We start from the raw sequence: 15,450 nt of genomic DNA, 5'->3' as shown, positions 1-15,450 counted from the left end.
CTATCCCGGATTGAAATGGCATCTCTTAACGAAATGACAGAACGTAATCCTCAATTGGATGAAAGAGCATGTCAGTCTTTGACAAAGTAGTAAGTGAGCTCTGCTGCAACGATGACTCGAAGACTTATTGTAGAAGAAAAGGTGAAATGTTTAGGTTGACTGTGAGAATTTGTTTTCATTTCTTTCACATAATTCTGAAATAAAAAACCTGTGTTCTGATGAGTCAGCCATACCAGTAGTGCAACGAAAACGTCCTAACAGTTACGTGTTAAATTACTTATCTGAGATGTTGCAACAGAACAGTACATTATCTGATACAGTTTTTAGATCTTCGTGAAAAATGTACTCAAAGAAGATCTCTGTAGTACAGCAGTACAAGGGATTTTGCAAGAAGTATGTGCACTATCTTGCACAATGAAGTATGTGAACACATTAGTCGAAACGAGTCAATCTTATGCCGTGTTTGCTTATGTGACTCAAGAAAGAAATTGCAACGCTATTCCGGAAAGTGCTACCTTATCGGCAGTTGCGGCTTTTCAGTATTTGCTCAGCTACAACAATGAGAGTGTGAAAGAAGACGAAATTATGTCAACATTAGAATACCTACAACACCTATCTGTGTAGCAAACCCACAAAACAATTGCGGGTTGCGCCGGCAACTCTGATGTGCTAACAGTTGCCGTTGACTTTTTCCGTTTTAAGATTGGATTACGCAACGTTACTCAGAAACGCCAACAATTACTCCAGCAATTATCCACTTAGCGAAGATACACAGTAATTAATACTTTAATATTATTCAGCAGTTAAGGTGAATACTATAATGGTTCTTTGACTTAGTCCACATTCTACAACAAATATTGCACCACAAATTTTTATTTATGCTCCCCTTAGAGACAGAAGTAAATAAACTTTGGTAGTGTTTGTTCAATAAATGTTTTGCAAGCTGAAAAGTGTTACCACACTCTTGGATGAATAAATAGAAAAACTTTTGCAGTATACAGAAAGTGTCTCCTGCCTACATGCAATCCAAAAAGCTTTAGAAAAATATTTCCGCCTCAAACTAGTCCATTCCTTAGTCCAACCTCATCTTTTCTATTGTGACGTAATTCAACACGGCACAAGCAGTGGTTACTCCAGACGATCCGACGTAGCTATGAACGCCTGCGTACGACTCGAATGTGCGATATTCGGTTGTTTCAGCCCATCAGTTATCCTCATACTTAGGTTGGATGGGACCGGATAGGCCGCGACGTTATTTTCGTGTGCTCTGTTTACTTCAACGGTTCCTTATTGGAGTCCTCAGCAGCTCTTCTCGCATAACAAATACCAATCATTCCGTAACTTCAATACCAGATCGGGTAGATCCAGTATCTTTCGCTGTACCTTTCATAACATCAAATCATCAATTTCAGCCACATTCATTACTAAATAATGATAATAATTAGGTACGCGTACGACAGCATGCGTACCTGCGCAAAAACAGGACTTTACAGTGCTCATACCTCGGGTTCTACTGGTGATACAGTGTCAAGTATTTCTGATAGCTCTCGGGCTAAGGAGCATTTGAATACTCAGCAGAAGTATCGCCTTAGTGTCACTATCATACAGCAAAGGGTCAAAGTATGAATATTACACACTTCCTACTGCTTAGGCAAACAAATTGATTGTTCTTTTTGCATTTTATGCAGTCTACCGTAGAGTTTATGGGACTTACGGCGGCACCATTAGTTCACGGGCGTTTCCTCGGAAAACGCCAAGAAAGGGCCATTTTTACTATATTTTCGCTATCATCAGCGCACCAAACCCCAGTCGAGGATTCAAAGACGGCTATGCACATCAAGCTGCTAAAATTTTTTCCTGTGTATTCCTACGATCCCGACCTCTAACGTCCTTGAAAATTTTCTTGATATACCTACAAATTTCTAAGATACAGAAGTTCAAAGTTACCCCACTTCTAAGAGTAAAATCCGGTATAAGACGAACTCTAAGTGACAAATAACCGCAGTAAATTGCTCATATTTTAACGGTATGTTCTCCACACATTTATCTACAAAACTATCTCCTCGTTTTCAAAACTATTCATCTGTTGTCGATAGACTCCCAAAACCCAGGCGTGGATTCCGAGACGGCTATGCACAGCAAATGGCTATAATTTTTATGATGTACTCCTAAGATGCCCATCAGACAGTTTCTTCATATCTTTATTCGTTTCCGGGATACAGAGACTCAAAGTTACCCTACTAGTAGACGCAAAACACGCACGTAAAATCAGGTGAGGCAAAAACTTCGTTTATAGAGTGAGGTAGCACAGAGAAATATGCTGTATTGTCTCCGTTATCTGGGAACCTCTTATTTTAGTACTGAAGCAAACTCAAATTTTTTTGCACGTAAAATACGAACTGATGTTCGAAATTAGTTTTGCGATATTTCAGTTTCACATAACAAAATTTTTGGATAGTAAATATTTCTTTTTATAAGAGATGTCTTGCTGCAGCAGGGAAAGCAAGCCAACAAGCGGAGAAACGTTTCTATCGCAGCACGAAAACTGCAAGTATGTACCTGTTTATTCAGAACACTGAACAGTGGGGCACAAGCTGCCTCAGTCTAACTTCAACACCTTTAAAACTTTTCCCAAAAATTTTTGTCTTGCGTACATAGTCCCACTTTTTCATGCTGAGACAAGACAGTGGCAATAGCAGAGACAAAAGTAACTAGTACTGGAAGATAGTAGATACCAGTTCTGTTATAGGAAGAGCGAAGGAGAATGGCTGTGTATGAGAAAGAGGGAAAGAGTGCCACTGGAACAAAATTGACAGTGGCATAACACTGGTAGAAAAAGAATGAAGGACACAATGTCAGGGGAAGAGGGAATAAAGAGAGAGGGTGAGAGCCAGTGATAATGGGAAAGAATATATGACGATGACAATGGAGATTATATATAGAGAGAGAGAGACCATTAGAGTGAAAGGACACTAATAGTGGGAAATAAAGGGACTGTGGCTGTGACAGAAAGAGATAATAACAATGAACTGGGCTGAAAGAGAGAAAGGACAACGGTGTGGATGGGTGTGAGCTACGTATAGCTATGGAGTAGTGGGTGAAAGGAACAGTTAGTGGAGGCTGTGGGAGTTTGGGGTGATCTGCATGTTAAAGCGTGAATATGATCGCATACCAAATTTGAGAAAAATTTGGAAGATGCTGCTGAAGAAGATAGAATGACGCAGCTGGTATCCCACTTTTCAGTCTTAAATGAACAGGAACATATTCGCATTTTTTGCGCTCCAATAGCACCATTTTTCTGCTGGTGTTACATGACAAATTCCACATATTCATACTATATGATTAATAACCATATATATCGCTCATGTGCTCTACAAATTGCAATGTTGACAGATTGGATAGATGTAAGAGTCCCACGTCTCTACGCTTGCCAGGTCAAACGCATAAAATAAAAAACCACCAATACGAAACACAGTAATAACCGGAAAATGTGCATTCTGACAATAGAAGTAAACGGAGGCCTGACGGAAGTGCAACCTCCGATTTTCAAATAACTAAAACGAAACAATAGTTTGCAAGACGGATTAGAAGGATGGTTTACGACATACTGAGGTTTGAGTCTGGCCGTGAGCCGTGCACGAATGACCAACTACTGCTTGAACTGTGTTCTTCGCACGAATACAGTAGTTCGTCTCCCACAATGACGAATCTTTCAACCGTGGGTGGCCTCTCTATGCAAAAGATTTCCAATATAGTTCCTTCCCGTGTCTCAACGAGTCTTTATTGGCTCTGGGTAAACCAAAACAGGAAGTTCAAACTTATATGGCTGTCTTGCCGTCGGAAAAATCAGGCTTTCTTTTCCACAAACCACTGACATTTGAAAGACAAATTTCATTCACACTAACACACTTGAATGAAAAAGAGTATGCCTCTTCAGTTGAACTAGTTTGTAAACAAAAACGCAGCCTAATGTAAAGTACTAAATCAGGTATCATTTAAATAAATTTCTTTTCAGTAATGTGTTTCCTTTTAGTTTGATTTTTAGTTCTGCGATGGTGTCAATGAAATGGCTGCGATCAAGCAGTTGGCAACTTTTCTGCTCCTATTTCGCGAAAAAGCTACAGATTACGTTTTGAAAAACTAAGTAGCGCTATAGAGGCATCGATTTTATCGGCGATAAACTGGCGTCATTTCAAAAGCAGACGATTGTGGAAAATCTCTTGCGATGGCACTACTGCCAATGAAACGAGAAATGCTTATAGCATAGACATATCAAATTCAGTTGCACAACAAAGGCAGATATATTGTTAGTCGTGACTTTTCTTTTTAACTTTTCCGTTCTTTCTGAAGTTTTCCTGAGGCGTTTCAGTTCGCAGCAGGCTGAGTGACTCTCGAGCCGAATTCTTGTCTGCATTTATGTCTCACTAGACTGCTACCACTAAGTACTAACTGATTTAATAGTTTTGTGGCTGGAGAAAACTCACGATAGGAAGTAACGCAGAGCTAGTTACGACAGATACCAGAGAAGGTGATATTCACCGGGTGCAAAGCTTTACACGCATGTGCAATGCTTGGATCGATAATCTCTCGTCCATCGCGTTACTTGACAGTAGCGGCGGGTACAAACTGAAGCGAACACATGGCGTCTCGGGAGAGATTTTTGCGGCACGCAGCGTCAACGTCGAATGTAACGTTATGGCGATAACCTATCGTGTGTAACTGCGCAAGGTCGCTGGTAGCTAGGTCGAGACAAAGTTCCGTCTACTGTGGACGGACTGCATGTCAAATCCCAAGTCTCAGGCTACAAGAATGTTCTAACACTAGAAAACACGCAGTATCGTGCACACAAATCCCGAAATACATGCTTCAAGTGCTTCCCATGCCTCGTCGAAGAATAGAGGCACCAGTATTCCAGTAAGCAACACTTAACAATACACTTTGTAAGAATAGCAAAAATATTAATAGCAAGAAGATTTCTTTCGTCCAGTATAAGGGTGCCCAACGTTTGCAACTGGTGACAACCTTAGCGACAGATCTCTCACGAAAATGAGATTATGCTTCAGTATGGAACTGTGAATAGCCTTTCGAATAGTCTAGCTACATTACATCTGACCATGACATCCTCGTGCGTGGAAAGAGCGCACTTCGGATGCTCGACATTTATGACGTCATTTTGTTTTTGACCACGAATTTCTTATTCTTCCAGGCAATAATTTTGTTTGATCACGGGATCCATTCTACTTCTGCTATACATGAAAATGTGTGAAGTAATAGGGCACTTCTGTGAATCATTTACACTGCACTTTCTAGTTTGACGCGACCTGATTCATCGACCGCTGGGAACAATTTTATGTTTAAGCTACCTGCAGCCATTTATGGGCAACAGTGAAACTAAAACTTAACTACGCATAGAATTTGTCAGCAACTTGCCGGGTGCTTTGGAATTGTTGAGTTTGGCGATCTAGTTGCTTTTTAACATCACTAACAACACTAGGGATAATATCTTTGTATCTACATAGATACTCCGCAAGCCACCGCAGGGTGTGTAGCGGAAGGTGCCCTGTTACCACTACTATTCATTCTCTCCCCTGTTCCACTCGTAAACAGAGCGAGGGGAAAACAGCTATCTATATGCTTCCGTATGAGCCCTAATTTCTCGCATCTTCGCTGTCTTTACACGTAATGTATGTTGGCGGCAGTAGAATCGTTCTGCAGTCAGCTTCAAATGCCAGTTCTCTAAACTTCCTCAATAGTGTTCCTCGATAAGAACGTCGCCTTCCCTCCAGGGATTCCCACTTGAGTTCCCGAAGCATCTCCGTAACACTTTTGTGTTGTTCAGACAGAGGTACAGGTGACAAATCTATCAGGCCGCCTCTGAATTGCTTCGATGTCTTCCTTCAATCGGACTTTGTTCGGAACACAAACACTCAGAAATAGGTCGCACCAGCGTCCTATATGCTATCTCCTTTGCATGTAACCCAAATTTTCCTAAAATTTTCCCAATAAACTGAAATCTACCATTGGCTTTTCTACCACAGTTCTCGCATGTTCGTTCCATTTCATATGTACATCTATCTACATCCATACTCCGCAAGCCACCTGACGGTGTGTGGCGGATGGTACCTTGAGTACATCTATCGGTTCTCCATTCTATTCCAGTCTCTTATTGTTCGTGGAAAGGAGGATTGTCGGTATGCCTCTGTGTGGGCTCTAATCTCTGATTTTATCCTCATGGTATCTTCGCGAGATATACGTAGGAGGGAGCAATATACTGCTTGACTCCTCGGTGAAGGTATGTTCTCGAAACTTCAACAAAAGCTGCCGAGCTACTGAGCGTCTCTCCTGCAGAGTCTTCCACTGGAGTTTATCATCTCCGTAACGCTTTCGCGATTACTAAATGATCCCGTAATGAAGCGCGCTGCTCTCCGTTGGATCTTCTCTATCTCTTCTATCAACCCTATCTGGAACGGATCCCACACTGCTGAGCAGTATTCAAGCAGTGGGCGAACAAGTGTACTGTAACCTACTTCCTTTGTTTTCGGATTGCATTTCCTAGGGTTCTTCCAATGAATGTGTCTGGCATCTGCTTTACCGACGATCAACTTTATATGATCATTCCATTTTAAATCACTCCTAATGCGTACTCCCAGATAATTTATGGAATTAACTGCTTCCAGTTGCTGACCTATTTTGTAGCTAAATGATAAGGGAACTATCTATGTATTCGCAGCACATTACACTTGTCTACATTGAGGATCAATTGCCATTCCCTGCCCCATGCGTCAATTCGCTGCAGATCCTCCTGCATTTCAGTACAATTTTCCATTGTTACAACCTCTCGATGTACCACAGCATCATCCGCAAAAAGCCTCAGTGAACTTCCGATGTCATCCATGCAACATTACGCACAGATATTTAAACGACTTCACTTTGCCAGGCAATATTGTATCCGAAGATTACACGTTTGTTCTTCCTATCCACCCACATTAACTAACGTTTTTCACATTTAGAGCTGGCTGCCATTCATCACACCAACTAGAAATTTTGGTCTATGTCGTCTTGTACCTTCCTATAGTCACTCAACTTTGACACCTTACCGTACACCACAGTATCATCAGCTCACCCTGTCCACCAAATCATTTATGTGTAAGGAGAACAGCAGCAGTCCGATCACACTTTTCTGAGGCACTCCTGACGATAGCCTTGTCTCCGATGAACAAGGAAGGCAACATATTGGGTTCTATTATTTAAGACTACTAATCGAATCGTCCTGTGGTCCCCGCTCACTCCCAACCACTGCTTAGATTTCGGACAAAAGTAGTCTGCGGTGACGGCCGAAGATTTTCGGTGTAAGGAGTCCCCATCATTCTGGCAACGGCCTCGCTAAAGAAGGCGGAAGAGTGGACAGAAGCTGAGTATACCTTCTTGTCCTTGGGCTTGGTTCAAATGGCTCTGAGCACTATGGGACTTAACATCTGAGGTCATCAGTCCCCTAGACTTAGAACTACTTAAACCTAACTAACGTAAGGACATCACACACATCCATGCCCGAGGCAGGATTCTAACCTGCGACCGAAGCGGTCGCGCGGTTCCAGACTGAAGCGCCTAAAACCGCTCGGCCACATCGGCCGGCTCTTGTCCTTGGGATGAGCAACTAACCCCAAAAGGCGTAAAAACCAGCACTGAACAACGGCACCATAATGACTGCATTAACCAGACGACGTGTACCCACCGGAAATATGGCTTCCAACTGAGAAACTCATGATGATCGGGTCACTGGAGACAGATTCTGGAATAGCCTCTATTAGGACCTGTCAGCGACTGACAAGTTTCAGGTGACCATGAAAAGGAGACTGATTAACCAACGAAAGGGTCCAATTCGAGTCAGAGCGTGATACGTGGTGGGGAAGTTAATCTGGAAAGAGAATACAAGGCCCCAATCTGGAAATAGGTGTGAAGCGAAATGGAACGAAGAGAATGATTTATGCTGAGATCAATATGATATAAACCCAATGGCTGCAGAAATCGTAATGGGAGTATGATTCGTCATGAATAAGAACGCGGGTCAGGACTGTAGAGTTCAGTGCTAGCTTCGTTCTCATTATAAATAGGAGCAAAACATCACCAAACACACTGAACAACCCTGTTTCACTCCCATTTCAACTTACTAACGCATCCCTCATGTCACGCTCTCTTAACTGAAGTATGGTTTCTGTACAAGTTCGAGAATCATTCGCCCCCCTGCAATTTACCTATGCATATATACGAAGACAGTAACTTGTTCTCGAAAGAATAGTTACTGTTGATGACCGTGCAACTTTTCCTTGGAATAAATGACTAACTGTAAACCTCAGCTGCCGACAGGCGTTGTTGATATACCTCTATGTGGACAGCTGAAAATGTGTGCCCCGACCAGGACTCGAACCCGGGATCTCCTGCTTACATGGCAGACGCTCTATCCATCTGAGCCACCGAGGACACAGATGAATAGCTCGACTGCAGGGACTTATCCCTTGCACGCTTCCCGCAAGACATTCCCAACTGTCCACAATTCTACGTATGTATTGTACCTTATAGACATTTGCCCACTCACTCCCGTGCAAGGGGTAAGTCCCTGCAGTCGAGCTATTCATCTGTGTCCTCGGTGGCTTAGATGGATAGAGCGTCTGCCATGTAAGCAGGAGATCCCGGGTTCGAGTCCCGGTCGTGGCACACATTTTCAGCTGTCCACATCAAGGTATATCAACAACACCTGTCGGCAGCTGAGGTTTACAGTTAGTCATCATTTACCTATGCAACCTTTAGAAATTCAAGCATTGTATCCCACTCATTTTTGAGTGTTTCTACGAAGTCTAGGAGAAGTAACTAGCTGAATGTGTCAAATGGTTCAGTACCACCAGGGCAGGACAAGCGCCTCCTACGTGCACGACAACATTATACAAAGCGTGGCAAATTAGTATGACAGTTTAAATCTTTACTTACACTTCGTAAGCCACGGTATGTGATTGAGGATGACTGGTATAACCCTGATCTCCTCCACTCAAGATTGTTTATTCTATTGAATTCACCTTTGGCTAATTGCGCAATCCTGGGGGCGTTCATATCTTCATATCTTAAGAGCAGCATCGAGAGGCGGATATACTTCAGGCATCTGAAATGTTCTTCCAAGTTTCCTCTTTTATTCCGCCAATCAACGTGTTATACATTTTCGTATTCGTTCTGTAAATGTTCTCCATGGGAGCAATTTTTTGCTCTCTACAGAAACTATGACTTTTCACTTTAAGAGGGCGAAATAGGTAGGAATGGATTTTAGCACTGAGGATGCGGGAAATTCTTCAAACATCCTTCCTTCCTTTGGTTTAATGTTTTGGCGTAGCTTTGACACTCATAGTCCTCAGTGGATTAATTTCGTTTTAGTTTCGCATAACGTTTTAAGGCAAAGCAGCAATTTTACATAGACTTTAAACCAGGTGCCGGGTCTAAGGTTCGGTTCTGGCAGGTCAAATACTGTGCCCCCACCCCTCCTGCCTAAAATTTAACTTACCGCCACCCTCACGTAATGAGCCACGTAGAAGCCTACGATTTTAAAATAGAGTTTCGTAACACTGACACTGTTTGCTTACCTCAGTGCTTAGTAGACTGCCATTCAGGTATTAATCATATGAAAATCTAAAATTGGCAATTGACTCTAAATTATGGAAAGTGTGATGTCCACATGGATACAAAAGTCCGCCAAATTTCGGTTACACGATAAAGCGCACAAATCCGAAGGCTGTAAATTTAACTAAATACTTAGGGATTACAATTACGAATAATTTGAATTGGAACGCTCACACAGATAATTTTGTGGGGCAAGTAAAGCAAAGACTGCGATTTGTTGGCCGAAACTTAGAAAATGCAACAGGTCTGCTAAAGAGATTGCTTACACTACGCTTGTCCACCCTCTTCTGGAATACTGCCGTGTTGTGCGTCCTGCATCAACCACGATTAACGGAGGACATCGAAAAAGTTCAAACAGGGGTAGCTCGTTTTGTATTATCGTGAAATGGAGGAGAGTGGGCCATTGATATGGTGCACAAATTGGGGTGGCAATGATCAACACTAAAGCGTTTTTCCTCTCGACAGGAGCTCCCATGAAATTTCGATCACCATCTTTCTCCTCAAGGTATGGAAATATTCTATTGGCGCCCACCTTAACATGGGACAGTCATCATAATGAAACGAGAGCTCGCACGGTAAGCTTCAAATGTTCGTTTTATCCCGCGCGCTGTTACAGAGCGAAACGGTAGACTAGCAGCTCGAAGGTGGTTCGATGAACCCTCTGCAGAACACTTAACTGCAAATTGCAGAGTAATCATGTAGAAGTAGATGTTCAAACATTTGGAAAGGACCTGTTTCGTACAATTTATGTAATACTTTCAGACGAAAGTGTTTTATGGAGGAAAAATTTTTCTTCTGTCATGCTACGAGGGTAATCCCAAAAGTAAGGTCTCCTATTTTTTTTATAAGTACATAGACCTGTTTATTTCTACAATTGTTTACATCAGTTTACAGCTTGAACATTTAGCTATTTTTCATCTATGCATTTTTGTAGACGCTGTGGCAGTTTTTGTATGCCCATGTCATACCAACTCGCCGTCATGCTGTTCAGAAAGTTATGAACCTCTTCTTTCACCTCATCGTCTGAGCTGAATCGCTTTCCGGCCAAATGTTCTTTTAACCTAGGGAACTGGTGAGTCACTGGAGCCAGGACTACAGGGTGGGAGGGTGGGTGGGTGATTATGTTCCACTGAAACTGTTGCAGGAGAGCAACGGTTTGCCGAGCGATGTGTGGGCGAGCGTTGTCATGGAGGATGTGTACGTCCTTGCTCAACATTCCTCTTCTCCGATTCTGAATTGTCCGTTCGAGTTTTTTCAGTCTCTCAGTGCCTGTCAGCGTTAATTGTGGTTCCAGCGATTCAGCTCCGACGACGAGGTGAAAGAAGAGGTACATAACTTTCTAAACAGCATGGCGGCGAGCTGGTATGACATGGGCGTACAGAAACTACCACAGCGTCTACAAAATTGCCTCGACAGAAATGGTGATTATGTCGAAAAATAGCTAAATGTAAAAGCTGTAAACTGATGTAAACCAGTGTAGAAATAAGCAGGTCTATGTAATTATAAAAAATAGGAGACCTTACTTTTGGGATTACCTTCGAATCTGATGATTTTACAAGCAAGGTTATAGAAATATGAACCTGTTGTGCAAATATATTTAAATATGGCGCTTTTATTAACTAAAATTTTTAAACGCTTGCTATTGTAATTAATTGATCAGAAATTACCATGTAAAAATTAACATTGTTATTCAGTGGAATTAAACCAAATACTTCCATGTAGGCCTAATCTAATGCTCACAAGCTGCTGTGCACTGTTACATTCAACAGGTATTTTTAAGATTTTGCACAACAGATGGCAGCACCTTTGTGTGACGAACAGATTGAATATTCAAAGTTTTACACAAGTTTTCCACTGAGGAAAACACTGTTGCAACTGAGACCCAGCAAAAATGAATGTACACAATTCTAGCCAGTGGGACATTGGGATAAGAACTATAATAGCATCCAACTTTCACAATTTCGACACTCAATTTATACGGTGTAAGATTTAACACCATTATCACAGGTTCACTTGCATTAAGACTGAACACTGGTCTGCCCGTTACTGGATGTAAGTGGGGAAATTTACATGTCTTTTCCGCCTACTTTTGAGAATATCGGCTTCGTGGGGGCTCTATCCCCTTTTGTACTGCCTGATTCAACTTCCCGTGGACCGTACTCCATGCTGTAAAGTCGCTATTTGCAGTTGGCACCAAACAGTGTTACAGCCTGAGTGGGTATCTGGAATATTTTCTATAGCAGCCACACCGCAAACCAATGCACGTGGGCCAACCTGCACGATAACGAGTATCTTGTGTTAAAGTAAGCCTGAAACCTTTAAGAATTTCCATTTTCGAGAGTTTTCGCAACGCTGTATTCTCCGAAGCTTAGAAGAAAAATGTGGAGCATAAATGTAAGCAACATTTGAAGTAATAATCTAGATCGCAAATTTTTGTTAAAATTAAAAATCTCATGTCAGTGCTAACCGGTTTCGATCATATCTAGATCAGCAGCAGAACATGTCGAAACAGGTGGTGAGCGGACGAAGACGGTGCAATGAGAAATGTCTGAAGACAACTTGAGTAATGGCTGGAGGCGTCTTCCGACACCGGTCAGTGCCACAGTCATATCTGCTCACCACATACTGAGGCATGGTCTGATGATATAATCTAAACCGGTTGCCAGTGAGATGCGATTTTTAATTTTTAATAAAAATTTGTGATCAACTCTGATTTCCAATTACCTGACCAATGCTTTTTTTCAACAATGTATTCAAATGTAAACGTATGCTTCCGCAGCCGTTGTCACAATCAAAATTCTCCTGGGTTTGAGGCCGCATTGTCAACTATAAAATTCGCACGTTTCGGCGTCTTTTGCAAGTCGCCTTCCTCACGATGTGTTGCAATACACCCTGAGGAAGGTGCCTTACAACACTCGCCGAAACGTCGGAATTTTATAGTTGACAATGCGGCCTCAAACCCAGAAGAATTTTATTGACAATGTATTCAAAAATTATTATTTTAGTAAAATGTTGGCTGGGAGTGGGGCGGGAGATTTTTATGTGCCCCATTACCCTCCCTCGCCCACTCTCCATGCCGCTTTTCCCTACCCGCCCTCTAAGATGAATTCTGCATCCATTTGTGTTCGTAATTGGGCGAAAATAAGAAAATATTTCGACGCTGTACACGAAAGGTATCATTGATCTTTGGTGCGTGTTTCCAGCAGTGCCCTTATCGATCTTTTCAGCTGCCCCTCTGAAAATCGCCAACGTTTCCATGGAACGCTTTAGTGCTCCTTATGGAGCAGGTGAGTGTACATTTGCCAAAAAGTCTTCCCAGCGAACAGGCTGATTTTGACGTCTTCCATACAGCTTCCTCCCATGCCGACAGTTTGTGTTCTGGTGGTGTCGACAGATTGACTACTTCAAGTCCTAACAGTTCTTACCTGAAAACAGTTTTTCTGCAGTTTATAAAATGAAAAAGTACCTTGCAAATTCGAAGAATAGTTCACAAGTAGACACTACGCATGAAACGTTGCTTATGATTATATGTTGAACACTTGACTAAGAACTTATGATCTCTTACTACCATGCCGAAAGAGTGCATTCACATATTTATCGTATTTTCAGCCAGTTTACGCCCTCTAGCATTACTGACACGCTTTTGAAAAAAATGTTTCTGGAACTACACGCAAAAAGTTTTAGCAATATCCTCCAATGGATCGTAACATTTACGGGACTTTCTTGTGCCAAGACTCGCGGCAAATCACACAGCTCTAACTACCAATTCATTCCTTTGGTAGTATTGACCCCCACACAGATTAATAAACTATGGGCGAACATTTATACCTGACGTTAAGAAGTCTCGTTAGTAGATTCAGTTCCTAGTTCATTTTATAAGAAAATCATGGTACAGCTACAACATTAATGCTTCAAATGTTTAGTGCTGAAGCGGCAAAAATTTCTAGTATGTGACAATACTGGTAAAGTCAATAACACTATATTTTTATTTTCCTTGCCGCATTTTAGTGTTTGTTGACATATTCCATTACTACTACAGCAATACTGGGACAAAGCAATTCCCGAATTTTTCGCCTATTATCTATCAGTAATCTGAGTATACGTCTTTGAACTTTATGACAGTAAATTTTCTGAACATAATACGAACAACCAATGAACTTCATGTAAACTTGATCTAACAAACTGCGGATTTTTTTCTACTCCTTGTGATTTTCTGCAGATAAACATAGCTCAGGAGTTAACTTTCTGTTGTCATCAGGCCCTGGTATTATTGAATTACGTGTTCCATCCACACTCGCTTCACTGTCCTTGTCAGAATGGTTAAGATGATTTGTCCAAAAACAGATGTGCAACGAAATGCTTAAGTGGATCGTTAAGTAACTAACACGAGCAACAGTTTGTCTCACTTATCATTTAGACTAATTAGTAAGTCAGTAATATCTCAAGTGACGGGGCAGATGAGCTTTTGTCTGTTACACGATACGACTAATTCTAACTCAATGAGCAATTATGCTCCTGGTTTAAGGGCTAATCTGAGACGCTAATATAAAAATAAACATAATTTAACACCTGTGCAACAACGGGATGCTAATTCACCTATTCAGCTGGAATTTACGTAAATTGTGACCACATTGCTTGCATAATAATGCGTTTCGTAGCACAACAGAGTATTCAGACGTGTGTGAAAACTCAAGTGATAAGTGAATTACTTCTTTGGCACAAACTGCCCCACTTTATACCTCCAGTTGCCTCGTTTATAAGCATTTAGAGATCTAAGCACATGCAGGTCATTGCAGTTATGTGACTACAATAATTCATATTTGGAAGTTCATTGCATGACAGATGAAAATAGGTGCGATTTTGGATCTCCAGCAGCGCAATTTTCAACAGTTCTAGCCATGACAGATGTAAACATTCGCATTTAAAAGTCTACCGCTGATTTACGTGCAGCTACAACACACTGACGCTTAGGAGCAGTGGCCACAGCCGTAGGTCAGCAGCTGTTCTTTGTGAGCGCGAGGCGCCGCGTGGACTGACCAGTTAATCACGCCGCGGGCGGCGTGCCAAGAGCTGCTGCAACCTGCCCCAACGCCGTAAGCCGTGCACGGTCCCACCACAGCCGCCGGTCAGCTGAGCACTGCACAACCCTGTAGCAGAACCGGCCGCGCGCGCTCTGCCCACAGCTGTCTCATTGCGCAAGATGGGGCAACGTCGCCGAGCGGCGCATGCGCGCGCACTCCGCTGCCAAGAGCAACCGACAGACGCCCGGCGTCGTCGGCGTCCATTGTATGCACAGCGTTTCGCGAATCCCAGGAACTCAGCACCGTTCTGTCGGGGAAGCCCCGTCTCTCGCGTGGTGACACAAGTCCTTTAAAAGACCTCTGTCTCTCGCTTCGCAGTATCACAAAGACCGCCGCAGATGTTTTCCGCTGGCCTTGGGATGAGAAGTAGATCAACAGTTTCCCAGAAGTAGCCATACTTAGTTCGGCACAACAACCGAAATCGGTTCATTGCCTCGCCCCTTACCCTCTTCTACATCTACATCCATACTCCGCTAGCCACCGGACGGTGTGTGGCGGAGGGTACTTTGAGTACCTCTATCGGTTCTCTCTTCTATTCCAGTCTCTTATTGTTCGTGGTAAGAAAGATTGTCGGTATACCTCTGTGTGGGCTCTAATCTCTCTGATTTTATCCTCATGGTCTCTTCGCGAGATATACGTAGGAGGGAGCAATATACTACTTGACTCCTCGATGAAGGTATGTTGTCGAAACTTCAACAAAAGCCCGTAC

At 42.4% G+C, this 15,450-nt stretch overlaps 1 protein-coding gene across 1 annotated transcript in view; it reads right to left on the bottom strand.

The window, feature by feature from the left end:
* The window catches only part of LOC124775010 (probable multidrug resistance-associated protein lethal(2)03659), a 289,731-nt gene extending 274,938 nt beyond the window's left edge, over window positions 1-14,793 (bottom strand). The window contains exon 1 of the mRNA XM_047249766.1: window positions 14,698-14,793. The gene's annotated coding sequence lies outside the window, so the exon portion shown is untranslated. The remainder of the gene's footprint in view (window positions 1-14,697) is intronic.
* Between the last annotated feature and the right edge of the window lie 657 nt (window positions 14,794-15,450).

Source organism: Schistocerca piceifrons, chromosome 2, assembly GCF_021461385.2.
Source record: "Schistocerca piceifrons isolate TAMUIC-IGC-003096 chromosome 2, iqSchPice1.1, whole genome shotgun sequence".
Lineage (NCBI taxonomy): Eukaryota > Metazoa > Arthropoda > Insecta > Orthoptera > Acrididae > Schistocerca > Schistocerca piceifrons.
Note: the sequence above shows the minus strand (reverse complement) of the source record. Positions and strands in the feature narration are given on the sequence as shown.